Genomic DNA, 15,795 nt, shown 5'->3' on the forward strand with positions numbered 1-15,795 from the left:
TGCGTTGCGTCAGGTGTACAGTAAGAGTGTGAGTACTGTACTGCGTCAGGTGTTACAGTAAGTGTGTGAGTACTGTGCTGCGTCAGGTGTACAGTAAGTATGTGAGTACTGTGCTGCGTCAGGCCAGATATATTTTAACCGTCAGTGAACGAGTAAGACAAATCATGTATAGAGATGGTGACACAGTTTCATAGTTTCCAGTTCAGTTTAGTCTAAGAGGGTCACACTGAGTGGCCTAGGCAGCTTGTAGTAGCCTGTCAGACGTGAAAAGATTTCCTCGGGTAATGTAAGAGTGAGTGAGTGAACGAGTGGCAGTTAAAAGTGTTGGACGTCACTTGTTCGACAGACGGGAACCATCAGGAAGGCGAGGTGCCACTCTCTTCCGCGAGTTAATATTTCACTGTGATCACTCGGCCGGAGTTGGCTATCATAAAGATGACGGAAATCACAAGTTATGACGGCGGGATCGACGCCCCATCGACATTATCCTTTCCTAACTTTGGCTCGGGAGATGTATTGATCGTCCATCCATATTTGGCAGGAATTGGTTCTTAGCTTCTTTGGTGTCGGGTATTTTTCCAGAAGGTGATACAAGAACTGTTTATGTCATTTCCGGAAGGTTCGTGACGTCATGCAGCATCATTCAGAAGGTTCTAGGGCCTTACAGAATCTACTGAACCGTAAACATGTCTTACACAATCTTTAACAAGGCCTCAAGGTTCTCCAGCTCGTCTTCCGTATTCCAAGTCATAACTTTCAGTGTCCTTGCCACTAAGTACCAACACCTTGACCATGAATTCATTGCTCGTGAACAGGAGCCCCCAAGAGCCAGACTGTCTTCTTGGTGTCAGCTGAAACTCCAAAACTTGTATCAAGAATTACAGGAACACAGTTTTGGTGAGCTTGCCAAGTGTCGTAACTCTTGAACAGGTTTTTAAAAACTATAAATGGACATGAGAGTTTTAACGTGGCTTCCAGGAATTGTCTCATTTTGTCGAGTATTATAAATGTGGCTTTTACGACCCTAGGTAATATTTTTTTTAAACCTTGGATATGACTGCCATTATTGTTATGAGACTCGGAACTTTCTGCGTGATCACGGTGTAGGTCATTATTGTCAGCAAGACAGCAGTGAGGCCAGCCAACAGACGGAAAGTGGATCCGAAACAGACAGACGGACACTGAAACATTAACAGCCTAGTGCACCTACAGAGGTTAAAAGAGCTTAACATACTTTTGGTTACCAGTTAGTAGAGAAAGAGAACGATGGTGAGAAACACACAGGGAAAAAGGGCAGCAGGAACGACTCCAGAGAGACAGAAAACAAAACTGGTGACAGAAACCCGAGTCAGACAGCCCCGTCACTGATACCTACCTACTGGTGAGAGTAATTACCGGCGTCAAGGTGTCGGGTTGGTGTGTCTGACAGTCGGCTGACACACCTGACAAATTTACACACTAATCGTCAATTTTGTCATTGTAACCGTCGAGGCGGAATGGCTGGTACAGATAGAGAGAAACCAGCTGAGGCACAGAGAATGTTGACTGAATGTTGTTGAGTATGGCTGCCAGAGGGTGTTGTTGGTTGACGTTGTGGTGTAATGCATTGTGTTCACGTGGGTGGGTGGGCCGGGTGGTAGCGGTTCCCTGTGGCCGTGCATGACAAGTGGGAGCTGCTGTATCAACACCACGCACTTACCTCTCATTAAACACTCACTAGTAATATACACAGACGTCTTTCTCAGTGTAATTGTCCTCTTTGAGTATCATAATAAATACCTTGGGAGTAAACTACTCGGAAATGATCTGTAGATTAATAATTAGGAAGTCGTATAAACCGTGAGGTGGTGACAAGGCTGTTAAACATTACAGCTGCACTCATATGATGTTAGGTGGTGGTAGGTGCGTGAAGGGGCCATGGCTAGCACTGGTCCACATCATTTCAAAGTGTAATATGAACACAGATTGATGAATATTTTTACATTTTTAGCCAGTAATGTCAGGTGTCACAGCCAGCTAGCAACATTCTGTTCTGATAGCTTGGGTTAATGTGAAGTGCTGCAGCCTGGGTTAGTGTGAGTGAGGTGCTGCAGCCTGGGTTAGTGTGAGTGAGGTGCTGAAGGCTGGGTTAGTGTGAGTGAGGTGCTGCAGTCTGGGTTAGTGTGAGTGAGGTGCTGCAGTGTGAGTGAGGTGCTGCAGCCTGGGTTAGTGTGAGTGAGGTGCTGCAGCCTGGGTGTGAGTGAGGTGCTGCAGCCTGGGTTAGTGTGAGTGAGGTGCTGCAGCCTGGGTTAGTGTGAGTGAGGTGCTGCAGTCTGGGTTAGTGTGAGTGAGGTGCTGCAGCCTGGGTTAGTGTGAGTGAAGTGCTGCAGCCTGGGTTAGTGTGAGTGAGGTGCTGCAGCCTGGGTTAGTGTGAGTTACTGCAGCCTTCTAATTATTTTTGTCCTTAATCCGCATGTTTCTATAAGCGCATTTTAACAGTGATTCAAGTTGACACAGTGACTGGCCCACTAAACCTATAGCCCCGGTGTTATTGGCTGGGGTAAAACATTCTCGCTGATTGGAGGCTAACTTCTCCTCGACAGATTTGTAAGAACTGCATTGCTGGCTGAATGAAACGCTCTCTCTCGGGTGATGGTCGATACCTTCACTTTTACACATTCAGAGTTTAAATATTTAACACGGTAAATAAATTTTCATCGCTACATTGACTTAAAAGAGTTAATAGCTTCATCATCAGCTGCTGGATAAACAAGATTGTCTGTAATTGAAGAAAAAGTTACGTTTTTTTCCGATGATTACATCTGATGAGACAAGTTTTAAATTATCTTGTAAATGTTACATGACGCTGTATTGACATTTTTCATTGTCAATTTGTTTTTTGTTTTTTATAGATCGTGATATATTATTTTGTTTATCTCGGGAACTTTATCGTTTTGACATTCATTCATTTAACGAGTAATAATATAAATATTTTGTGGATAGTAAAAATTTGGAACGTGACAACACAACGAGGCAGGAACACACTGTTAACCTTGGGGTGTGTTTACATGGTGTTGTCCCCATTCCAGCGTGAAGCAATAAATGGACACCTAACCAATCACCACCGCCACACAACACCTGTACTCTCTCTCTCTCTCTCTCTCTCTCTCTCTCTCTCTCTCTCTCTCTCGTTACCAGTTTTCTGTATAGACTCACTGTTGATTTTGCGATGGATTTTATAGATCGTTTGAAAAAAAAATCAAGAGAGTTATATTTAGTGAGAGGGGCATTGTGGGTCAGTGGGGCATGCGTGCCTGGTCCGGTGGTGGTGCAGCTGGTGCAGACGTGCCCACCAAACAGAACACGTCGTCGTGACCTGACATATTACTCTTGGTGTACCATGGGGCGGGCGCACCACCGACCACCCCTTGCCAACTGCTTTAACTGCTCTGCTTTTCTGTGATTTATTGCCAGGTGTCGGGGGACGGTTCTGTGTTATCTCTAAATTACCTTTCTACGCTTTCTTGTCCTACAGTGCTATCATAAAGGCGACATCTTGGCTACGGAATTTAGGAGCTTCCGAGGGTGATGCTGGTGTGTGTGTGTGTGTGTGTGTGTGTGTGTGACAAATTTTCTAAGTCTTGGCTTTGAGAAAATATTTACAAAACCAGTGGATCGATTTTGAGGAAATTTTGCACTTGAGTCAGCTGAAACCCATGGTGGATATATATTGTTTAATCTTAGAGGTGATCCCAAACTCAGGTGTGTTTCTTAAAGGTGGCGAACCATTATCTGTAAAGCTTAACTCAGTGGAATGGTTGTTGGGTCAGGGTCAGAGTTGTTTACAGGTGGGGAAGAGGAGCTATTATAACAACCTCTCTCTCTCTCTCTCTTTCTCTCTCATATTGAAACACGTCATCAGGTCAAGTATTTCTCCTCTGAATCGGCACTCATTATCGTCAATAGCCTCTTAACATTTTACACACACACACACACACACACACACACACACACACACACACACACACACACACTCACACTCACACACACACACACACACACACACACACACACACACACACACACACACACCACACACACACACACACACACTGATTTTCTTCATGAGCTCCAACAGTTGTGCTCCTTGAGGCTTTGTAATTAAGTGAATTTAGGAAGTTATAATGGTAGGTGTGAGGGGGGGCAGGGCGGGCGGGCGGGCGGGCGGGGCGTGGGGGCGGGGCAAGGGTGTGGGTGGTGGACACGCTACCCTTCACCCTTTTGGCTGACACCCTTTATAGCGTCTATTCTCCCTTTTTATTGCTTATTCTCTCTATCTCTCTTTTTCTCTTTCTCCCTCATTCCCTGATTGTTCTTCCATTATCCTTACATTATCATAATTATCCTCATGTCATTCCTTTTATCATTTCCCTGTTGTCTTGTTATTATTATTAACCTTCTCAATTTTTTTTCTTCTCTTGCTTCTCATTTCCTCATTATCTCATTTATGTTTCTTTATTATACCTTCTCTACCTATTTTTCCCCTTATTTCCTATCTTTATTCATTTCTTCTCCTCTCCTCACTCTCACTTCTCTTCTCTCACGCCCCTGTTCCTCCTCCTCCTCCTCCTCCTTCTTCCCTGCTCCTTCTTCACCTCCCACCACTTTCACTTTTATTTCTTCATCTAATTATGCATTAATGTTATTCACTAATTAATTGGCCAATTCTATATACCTGTTTCGCTATATTTGTTTTTTTGCTATATACTATTGATTAATTAAGTGTTCCTCTAATGTTACTTTCTCCTTATTATTCTGTTACTTTCTCATTATTTTGTTACTTTCTGCTCATTATTTTGTTACTTTCTCATTATTTTGTTACTTTCTCCATATTATTCTGTTACTCCTTATTATTCCGTCACACTCTCCTTGTTACTGTTACTTTCTCCTTATTACTGTTACTTTCTCCTTATTACTGTTACTTTCTCCTTATTATTTTCTTACTTTCACTGTTCCACTAATTGACTCTATTGGTGACACGTGAAAGATTTTGACGTTAGCTTATTTCATCTGTTGATTAAATACTCTAATTCTAACTAGGAGACGAGAGGTTAGGTTAGGTTAGGTTAGGTTAGGTTTGGTTTGGTTAGGTTAGGTTAGATTAGGTTAGGTTAGCTGGGTTGGGGTTGGCTTGGTTAGATTAATTTAGGTTAAGTTACGTTACGTTACTGTAGGTTAGGTTAAGTGAGTAAGTTAGTGGTAGATTAGGTTAGTTTAAGTGAGTAAGCTAGTGGTAGGTTAGGTTAGGTTAGGTTAAGTGACGTGACTCTAAATTAGCGACAGGGTGTATAATCTATAGGTTAGGTTAGGTTAGGTTAGGTTAAGTGACGTGACTCTAAATTAGTGATAGGGTGTATAATCTATAGGTGAAATAAGGAGGTGTGCCTAATCTTCATTTGATTCTTTGTGGCTAATTTCCACATAAGTTTCACTGCTGCTTGTTCCACCTTCAGATGCTATCACCAGGTGTATAGTTAGTGAAAAGCTAAGACACTGCCATCAATTACCTAAGTGCTGTGTTAATGTGGGTTAGTTAAGTGTTAGTGTTAATGTGGGTTAGTTAAGTGTTAGTGTTAATGTGGGTTAGTTAAGTGTTAGTGTTAATGGAGGTTAGTTAAGTGTTAGTGTTAATGGAGGTTAGTTAAGTGTTAGTGTTAATGTGGGTTAGTTAAGTGTTAGTGTTAATGTGGGTTAGTTAAGTGTTAGTGTTAATGTGGGTTAGTTAAGTGTTAGTGTTAATGTGGGTTAGTTAAGTGTTAGTGTTAAAGTGGGTTAGTTAAGTGTTAGTGTTAATGTGGGTTAGTTAAGTGTAGTGTTAATGTGGTTTACTTAAGTGTTAGTGTTAAAGTGAATGTACCTCTTGATGGGGTCATTACTGCACGTCATAACCAGGAGCGTGATGAAGGGAGTTTAACCTCGTTCAGTCAAATAGATTATGCTGGTTTCTAATTTAATATTGTATTTTTAACTTATTTATTTATTTATTTTTTGTTAATCTTGAGGGGGAAGCTTCGGGCGCCGGTTGTATCGAGTGTCTTCATCGATGGCTATAGTTGACTTATCGGAGCATAGTTTCAGGACTCTCCGGTAATATTCCAGCATGTGGTAAGTGTTGAGGGTACATGGTGACATTTTTCTAAGTGTATAAGAACCAGGACAGCACCCCCCCCCCTCCGGTAACCTCCCTAGATCCCCTCTCCTCCCGGACTCCCCACCAGCGCGTGAAGACTGAGGAACCCGCTCCACTTTGTCCCTATCTCCCGTCACCACATCTGCCTAAATATTTAGAGTTGCTTACAGAGACTCAATCATCGAGTATTTACATCAAGCTAAAGTCGTCTGACCCCAATTGGCGATTTCCTCTCTCTGGGCGGGCGAGAGTCTTTTTCCTCTGGGAGTCGTTCATCAAGACTGATCGAGAAAATCTATTTCACTTGTGTATGTCTTCACGGTGTGCAAGTTGGACGGTGCCAATCTCGCCCTGAGAATGTGTGCATGTGGCGTCACTCACTCGGGAGAAAGTTACGATCACCCGCCAACTTATCATCTCCTTTTAAGTTGTGTTCCCAAGATTCCTGGCAGGAGGGGTGGGGGGTATGGTACTGGGCCGGGATGTGTGTCAGGGTTATTAGTGTTGCAGGGAGTATGTGCATAACACACCCCCTACACCAGCCTCGCTCCATTTACCTCAGTTATCGTGGGTTGCTCGAGTCTTTCCGCCGCCAAGAGATCAAGCCCTTGTTTTCCTGAAGTCAACATCTTGTTTGCTTTATCTTAATGCTCAGGAGACACGTGTTTACCCCACTCGCCCGCCTCCCACTTTGTTGAGTCTAGGACAGTTGACTCCACGTGTTGGCTTACCCTTGACTCTCCCACACATATTTTGGACACAAATTTGTACCCTCCACACGCGCTCATTTTATTATTCGTATTGTAGAGGAAGTCGCTGCAGCCTTGTGAAGAGGGAAGTAAGCTATTTTAGTTGTCAGCTTTATATTATCTTCTGTAAGCACACTTGTGGCCGTGTACTTACCTGTAGTCGCTTTCACACGGCTAAAATAGTTGTTGCGAGAAGTATTAAATATTCAGAACCAAAACAACATAAAGGAAATACTTCTATAATTTTGAGTGAATAAATCGTGTCTGGTTATGAAAATCATGGAACATTAATTATTCTTACATAGAAACTTTTTTCTTCGTTTATGTTATATGACATTTTCAGAGAAAGTTTGCACATATGTGTGGACTAAATTTGTCCATATTGTTATTTTACAGTATATGCATTACAAGGACCCTTGACTACATCATGATATATTTGATGGAAAACCTGATGCCATGTTTGTACTGATGCAGCGGTGGTTGTCTTGTGAAAAGGGGGAGGGGAGGGGGCGAAGAGTTCCTACCATAAGATGCCCCGCACTCAATAAGTTCTGCGGTGTTTACACAGACTCGTACGTTAGAGCGAGTCGACAACCTCACCACCTGGAGGACGGCCGCGAGGGGGTGGGGGAGGGGGTCACCTTGTGTTTGTTTACAATTATGTGTTAGGCGGAGGGCGTTGCTGGGGGTGTGTGTTGGGGCACCGCGTCGGGTCTCTCTGATCTTCCTCCTCATACCACCTTTCATCTGTTGCTTCACTCTAGTTCCTCCACCTCTCACTGTTTCTTCGCGCCCTTTCTTCCCAGGAGAGAGAGAGAGAGAGAGAGAGAGAGAGAGAGAGGGAGGGTGGAGGTGCTGAAGTCGTCACCTGACACTCCGTCTTCTCCTACCATGTTCTCGAGGAGTCAAGTTGCTTTACCTTGTCCTCCACTTCTCACACACACACTTGGCTTAAAACTATCGCTGACACTTGGACGACCCGGAAGGAGTGAGAGAGGAGGAGGAGGAGGAGGAGGAGGAAGAAGAGAATTGTGTTGCTTGGAGAGGTCTGGAAGTAATGAAATAGTGAAAACGAAGTCGCGTTGACAATGTTAGTCTCAGGTAAATAAACCGTACGACTGTTGGCTTGTAACACACACGCACACACACACACACACACATGTAGGCTTATACTGAGCGGTGTAAATATAAATGGTGGTTTGATGGTAGAGTAATACGTATAGCACAAAGACAGGATAGTATAAATAGACAGTGGTACAAAAATAAGGTGGTGCAAATAGACAGTGGTACAAAAATAAGGTGGTGCAAATAGACAGTGGTACAAAAATAAGGTGGTGCAAATGTAGTGGTTCAAAGCTCGTGCGAAATGGGGGAGGTGGAAAGAAATAACTCCTGTAGTAGTAGAAATATAGTGTTGTGAAAAGACTGGAGGTATATGAGAGATGGCTGACTAAGGAACAGGGGAAGAATGACGTGGAGGCAGAACTTAGTCATGGCGTTAAGTGTTCTTGAATAAATTAACACCGGAAGGAAGGTTGAGAGGTGAAGAAAATTAAGTGGTGTTGAATACAGCAAAGAGCATTAAAGTGTGGAGAGATTCTGAAGTGGTTGGAAGTGTGAAGTGTCAGTCAGTCAACAGGAGTCGGGCGTGTGTCCCTCCTACTTCACCCCCCACCCCCACTCCAGAACTCCCCCACCCCACCCCCCCCACCTAACCCCTGCACCCCACTCCCACCCATCCCCCCACCCCACCCCACCCCACCACACGTCCGCCTGTCCGTGCCTGGCTGCTGCAAACTTCCTTGGGGGACAAATGTTAACCTCATAGTGGTGTTAAAATATTCACCTCGTCTTAATGTTCTCTTGACATGATCTTCCACACACCACCTGCCCGCAGTGTGTGTGTGTGTGTGTGTGTGTGTGTGTGTGTGTGTGTGTGTGTGTGTGTGTGTGTGTGTGTTTTGGGGCATATTTTAAAAGCGATAATTTGACCACATATAAAAGATGATGATGAGACTCGGTATATTGATCTTCAGTGACTTCCATTATTAAAAATTTTTCCCTTTAATATTTTGTGAAGCTGTGACAATTTTTGGTTTCTGTGGCGACGAGGAGGACAAGAGAGCTCAGCAGCGGTCACCTCGTTCTATTAAATGGTGTAAGTATTCAGTGCACTCCGTCCTCTGTGGCTCGAAGGTGTTGTTGTTGTTCCTTCATTGTGTGTCACCGGATGTCAATACATAACCCCTGATAATGAGCCGCCCTAATAACATTCTCCTTTAACCCGGCTCCTAATTGATCGGTTTTGCTGCCACTTACGTTGTTCCCTTTCAAGTGGTGTTGGAGCAAAAAAAGTCGTATCTGTGTCGTTGCTTTCATTATTGAGCGCCACTTAAAGATCTGGTTAACCTGATGTAAGCGCTCAGATTAGTTCGCCGCTTCCCACTTCTCTACCACATAAGTCCCGCTTCAGCTGTCCTTCCTCTTCAACCCAACTCAACCTAACCCAACCCAACCCAACCTAACCCAACCTACCCTAACCTAACCTAACCTAACCTAACCTACCCTAACCTACCCTAACCCAACCCAACCCAACCTACCCTACCCTAACCTAACCCTAACCTACCCTAACCTAACCTAACCCTAACCTGTCCTTTCATCCCCCCACAACTCTCCATCACCAGTCTGTTAACCTCACTCCTAATGTCATATCTCCCTATTCTTATTTACTCTCTTCCATTTACCTCCAACCACCACCATCAACATCATCAACCACCACCATCAACCACCACTACCCACCACCATCAACACCATCAACCACCACTACCCACCACCATCACCACCATCAACCACCACTACCCACCACCATCACCACCAACAACCACCACTACCCAACACTCATCACCACCCATCAACCACCATCAACCACCACTCACTCCACTCACCATCAACACCATCAACCACTGCACTACCCACCACCACCACCATCAACCACCACTACCCACCACCATCAACCAACACCATCAACCACCACTCACCCACCACCATCAACCACCATCAACCACCACCACCCACTCACCATCACCATCACCACCTCAATCTCCACCACCACCACCATCAACCACCACCACCCACCACCATCGTCCACCACCACCACCACCATCAACATCATCAACCACCACCATCAACCACCACTACCCACCACCATCAACACCATCAACCACCACTACCCACCACCATCAACCACCATTATTGTCGTCGTTATCCTCTTCCTTGCCAACACACTCTTCCTCCTCCTCCTCCTCCTGGTGACGTGCGCTGCAGTATGTGATGGTGACGTGTACAATAATTAGAGCACATCTTCCGGGGATGTAGGTCAGTCGGTAATGAATGGCAACATTGTAGGTCATGGTTAGACGAGATATTTGTCAGCCCCTTTCTACTATGGTGGTGCTTGATCAACGTCACGGCGCCCAGGTATGTAGTTATGTGAGGCGTGTGTGTGTGTGTGTGTGTGTGTGTGTGTCTCTGTCTGTCTGTATGTATGTATGTGTGTGTGTGTGTGGGGGGTAATGTGTGTGGGGTGTGTGTGTGTGTGTGTGTGTGTGTGTGTGTGTGTGTGTGTGTGTGTGTGTGTGTGTGTGTGTGTGTGTGTGTGGGGGGTAATGTGTGGGTGTGTGTGTGTCTCTGTCTGTCTGTGTGTATGTATGTGTGTGTGTGTGTGTGTGTGTGTGTGTGTGTGTGTGTGTGTGTGTGTGTGTGTGTGTGTGTGTGTGTGTGTGTGTGTGTGTGTGTGTGTGTGTGTGTGTGTGTGTGTGGGTGTGGGGTGTGTGTGTGTGTTCTGTCTGTCTGTATGTATGTATGTGTGTGTGTGTGGGGGTAATGTGTGGGTGTGTGTGTGTCTTGTCTGTATGTATGTATGTGTGTGTGTGTGTGTGTGTGTGTGTGTGTGTGTGTGTGTGTGTGTGTGTGTGTGTGTGTGTGTGTGTGTGTGGGGTGTGTGTGTGTGTGTGTGTGTGTGTGTGTGTGTGTGGGGTGGGGTGTGTGTGTGTCCCTTGTCTGTCTGTATGTATGTATGTGTGTGTGTGGGGGGGGTAATGTGTGTGGGTGTGTGTGTGTCTCTGTCTGTCTGTATGTATGTGTGTGTGGGGGGGGTAATGTGTGTGGGTGTGTGTGTGTGTATGTTTGTGTTTGTGTCTGATAATGTGTAAGTGTGAGTGAGTGTTAATGTGTAAGTTACGTGTGATTCTGTTATGTATTCGTGATTGTGTTTTTTGTTTGGTTTTGGCTTCTGTGTGTTTGATATATTTCCATTACACGTCTGAGGCTTCGAACCGCTGGAACGAAACAGAGACTCTGAGCATTACATGAGCTTGTCTGGTCTCAAGTTCCAAGCTACTCAGAACCCGGTACAGCTTTGAACAGTCATGTATCGTGACGTTGGTCCATGACTGTATCTTTGTTTACATATACATACACGTGTGAGTATGTGTGTTTCCTGATGTGTCATTCTCATAAACACAAAACAGATGGGCATATAAATGAGAGCAAGCAAGCAAGCAAGCAAGCAAGCAAAGCAGTAAAACAGATAGTAGTAGATGAGTTTGTGGGGTGACAAGTGATCAATCAAAGGGCACACATACACACACGCACACACACACACACACACACACACACACACACACACACACACACACAGTCTTATCCTTTTGTAGGCTTCCTGAAACGAATGAGCTTTCTCGTTCTCTAAGCCAAGACGCTGCTTCCTGTGGCCTGCTTACTCGACGGTGATTCAGCTTGGTCTCTGGTGATCCAGCTTGGTGTATGGTGATCCAGCTTGGTTTATGGTGACCCGACAAACTCTACGGTACTCTATCATGATCCACCACGACCTGCTGTGATCCACCACCCACCACGCTGTGATCCACCACCCACCACGCTGTGATCCACCACTACAACATGTTCTCCCATGATCCACCATGATCACCCGGGACTGACACTGAAGCCCCCCGTGATCCTGTATGCTCCACCATGATTGAATATATTGCTCTATGCTTCAGTGTTTCACCACAACAAGATCCTCGATTCTTCAGTATGTTTCAACGCGGCCACTATATTCCACTATGTCCCACTATGATACAATACGCGTCATAAATGCTCTAGTTACCTAATAATATGTTCTCTCGTCCCTCTTTTGTCGTCCACTATGCCCCCCCCCCTTGAGTCATTATCCTCAGCCATTGCTTATTAGTCTCCACTATGGCCAAGTCTTATACCTCATTATCTCGTCATATTTTAGTCTCTCCACCACCACCACCACCACCACCACCACCACCACCACCAGCTGGAGGAGGAGTAGGAGGAAGCAACACGGTCCAGCTGAGCCCCTTGACGTGATACAGAAGGGGACGTCACACAGAAGGGGACGTCACACAGAAGGGGACGTGACACAGCGTTAGAGGGGACCACAACGTAGCCAATTAACAAGTGTAACGAAGCATTATGGGTGCGGCGCGGCGGCACTACTGAGACACTGCATTTGGACCTCAAGACCTTCCTCTTCCCTTCCCTTCCCTTCCCTTCCCTTCCCTTCCCTTCCCTTCCCTTCCTTTCCTTTCCTTTCCTCTTTACCACCCTTGTTAGATGCCTTACTTTTTCTTGATCCTGTGTAAGCTTTCCACCTTCTCTCTCTCCATTACACTTTTTCTCTTCTGGATGCCTCTCTCCTTTTGCGCCCTGTGGATGCCTCTCTCCCTGTTCTCCCTGTGGATGCTTGTCTTCCTGTTCTCCCTGCGGATGCCTCACTCCCTATCTGCCCTCAGGGATTTCTAAACCTCTCGTCCTCTCACAGGCGTCTTTAATCTTACCTTCCTCGCCCTTCCTGTAGGCATTTCCTTCTCTTCCCCCTCTTCTTCCTCCTTCTTTAGACTTCTTATCTCCCCTCTCTTACCCCCTTTTATCTTCTCCGCCACCCCTTTCCCATTCACCCCTTTTCACCACCTCCCTTCACCCCCTCTATTAAGCGCGACTCTTCAATCCTCTTTCGTCCGTGCAGATGTTTCAACCATTTCCGGCCCAATGTACACGTGTTACCATCCCTTTGTGTCTGCGTCTTCCTCTCTGTCTCTTTCTGTCTGTCTGTTTCTCTCTCTGTCTGTCTCTCTCTCTCTGTCTCTTCGTCGAGGTCGTCTGGTTGGCCCGCCCCTCACACAACAAAGCCAACACGTATAAGAGGTTTTGGCCTTCGTAATGGATGATGGTTATTTAGATTCTTACTCGTGAAAAGATATTGTCTGGTGTTATTTATTTGGGTAGTTTTGGTTTTGTTTTTTTATTAAGGTTGAAGAGACGGATGGGATGGTGTTGGAAAAGGTGTGGTGGGGGTGGGGACAGGTGTGGTGGGGTTGGGGACAGGTGTGATGGGGGTGGGAGGAGTGAAATGGGGTTGGGATAGGGATTTTGTTAGGAGGAGTGGGGTGAGTGGATGAGGGGGATTAGGTTGGGTGGAGTGGGGTGGGGTTAGGAGGGAAGGGATGGGGAGTTAGGAGGAGTTTTAAAAGTCGTATTTCTGGTTAATTAACACTCGGGACATAGGTAACGTGTGAGCTGATCAAAGGAAACATTTGGCGTTATCTCCGGACAACTCTTGGTCGTATTTTGCACAGAACATTTAGCTGTATTTATTTTTTTATGCACATTTTAGTTATTAAAGATAAATTGTAACTTAATATTTAAAAGGAAAATATCTGAATAAATTTGTATGGGGGAATTTATATTAATTTAAAACTATCCAGAAATTTGTCTCCTTAGCCCGGAACTTAGAGCGTTGTTTATGTTTGTTGTTGTGCCAAGAATTGTATTGTCCCCGTCTCACAACTTTTCTCATTATCTTGGATGGTCGCAAAGATTTCTCAAGAGTCACACTTGAACCTGAAGCTTTATTTTTCTGACGTGTGTTTGATATTTCCTTTAATTAGCCGTCCTACGTGTGTGTGTGTGTGTGTGTGTGTGTGTGTGTGTGTGTGTGTGTGTGTGTGTGTGTGTGTGTGTGTGTGTGTGTGTTTACGGGGATTAGCCCACCCGAGCACAGGTCACTGACCCACATCGGAGCCTGGGGGGCGAAAATGTAATAATAATAATAATAATAATAATAATTCATAGTAAATAAAATTTATAATACAAAATACAAATTTGAAAATAAAATAATAAATTAATAATGATAATAATAATAATAATAATAATAACACTGTAATAATAATAATAATAATAAAGAAATACAAAAATGAAAAAAAAAAGATCAAAAGTGAGAAACAATATATGTAAGTTGTGTTTTCAATAGTAAGAGAAACAATTAAGACCCGGCAATTATGTGTGAATGAGGCAGCGGTGATTTGACATGACTTTTTTATGCTTTATTATTTGCTATACTGTTTTCTTATTCCCACTCTACCGATAATATTCCCACACCACCGTTAATATTCCCACGCTACCGTTAATATTCCCACGCTACCGATAATATTCCCACGCCACCGATAATATTCCCACACCACCGATAATATTCCCACGCTACCGTTAATATTCCCACGCCACCGATAATATTCCCACGCTACCGATAATATTCCCACGCTACCGATAATATTCCCACGCTACCGTTAATATTCCCACTCGTTCCCATGAGCTTCCTAAAACCCTAAAGAATATAGATTGCGGTATCATGAGATTTAATTTGGTTTTTATTTAATGTGTTCTGTGATCACTGCCTTGACCCAGTCCCAACACTCGTGAAATAACAGGTCATGTCCATACCACCACCACCACCTTTTAATGTATCACCAGGGGGAAAAAACACAAAAAAAATCCCCGTTTAAGTATGGCTAAGGCCCCCCCACTTACCCTTCCCGCCATCATGTACCAACCATATGCTTGTACCTTCAAAGGGGCGCCACGGGAGGGAGGAGGTGGGCGGGTGAACGTTCATCTGCTGTAGCTCTTTGTAAGCATGTCATTGTGTGAGGTTGAGGAGGAACATCAGACGCTGTTCATTTCTCATCTGCTGGCATTTTAAAGAGAGAGAGAGAGAGAGAGAGAGAGAGAGAGAGAGAGAGAGAGAGCAACAGGTGGTGGTGATGACTGTTCATTTAGCTTAGCTCTCAAAAAAGTATCGTGAAAGGAGGGAACAGAACACCATAAGCACAGTTGTTTACATGTACTGACGCTGAGGTTAGGTTAGGTTAGCCTCACACCGTACCATCGTTGTACTATCTTTCTCTCCCTCTATATTTATTTTTTGTAATTCCAGTGTCGTATAATTCCCTTTTAAACTTATTATTTATCACCAAACTTAAAATAATAATAATAATAAAGAGATAATGCTCAGAGACTTATGGCGGGGGATTCCCAAATGGCACATTGATTGAGGCCATGATATTCTTGCTTAGGGTTTTGGCGGGAGTTGAGACATGTGGATGTGACGTGGTGGTGGGTGTTGGAGGTGACATTATGACGCCAGGGAGGTGTACAAATAACCTGGATAAGGGGAACTGTGGCAATAGTGGTTGGTACTGTCCCACCACCTCCCCCCCCCCCCACAACCTACCACCCCCACCTACCTCCTCCCCCACCACTTACACCACCACTTTCCCGCCCTCCACACTGCCAAGTACCAATTTTTATAACCCGGTCTTCTCCCCTCCTTTCTCCCTCCCTCTTTCTCTCCCTCTCTCTCCCTCCTTCCCTCCCTCACGGTGGAAGCGGCAGGGCACACCCATCAACCTATTATATATCCTGGCACAGTCTACGGCTCCTTTCTTTGACGAGTTTATTTAGACTTTACGACGCTCAGGTGTCGTCGTCGTCAAATTAACACAGTAGTGGTCG

Source organism: Homarus americanus, unplaced genomic scaffold (assembly GCF_018991925.1).
Source record: "Homarus americanus isolate GMGI-L3 unplaced genomic scaffold, GMGI_Hamer_2.0 scaffold418, whole genome shotgun sequence".
Lineage (NCBI taxonomy): Eukaryota > Metazoa > Arthropoda > Malacostraca > Decapoda > Nephropidae > Homarus > Homarus americanus.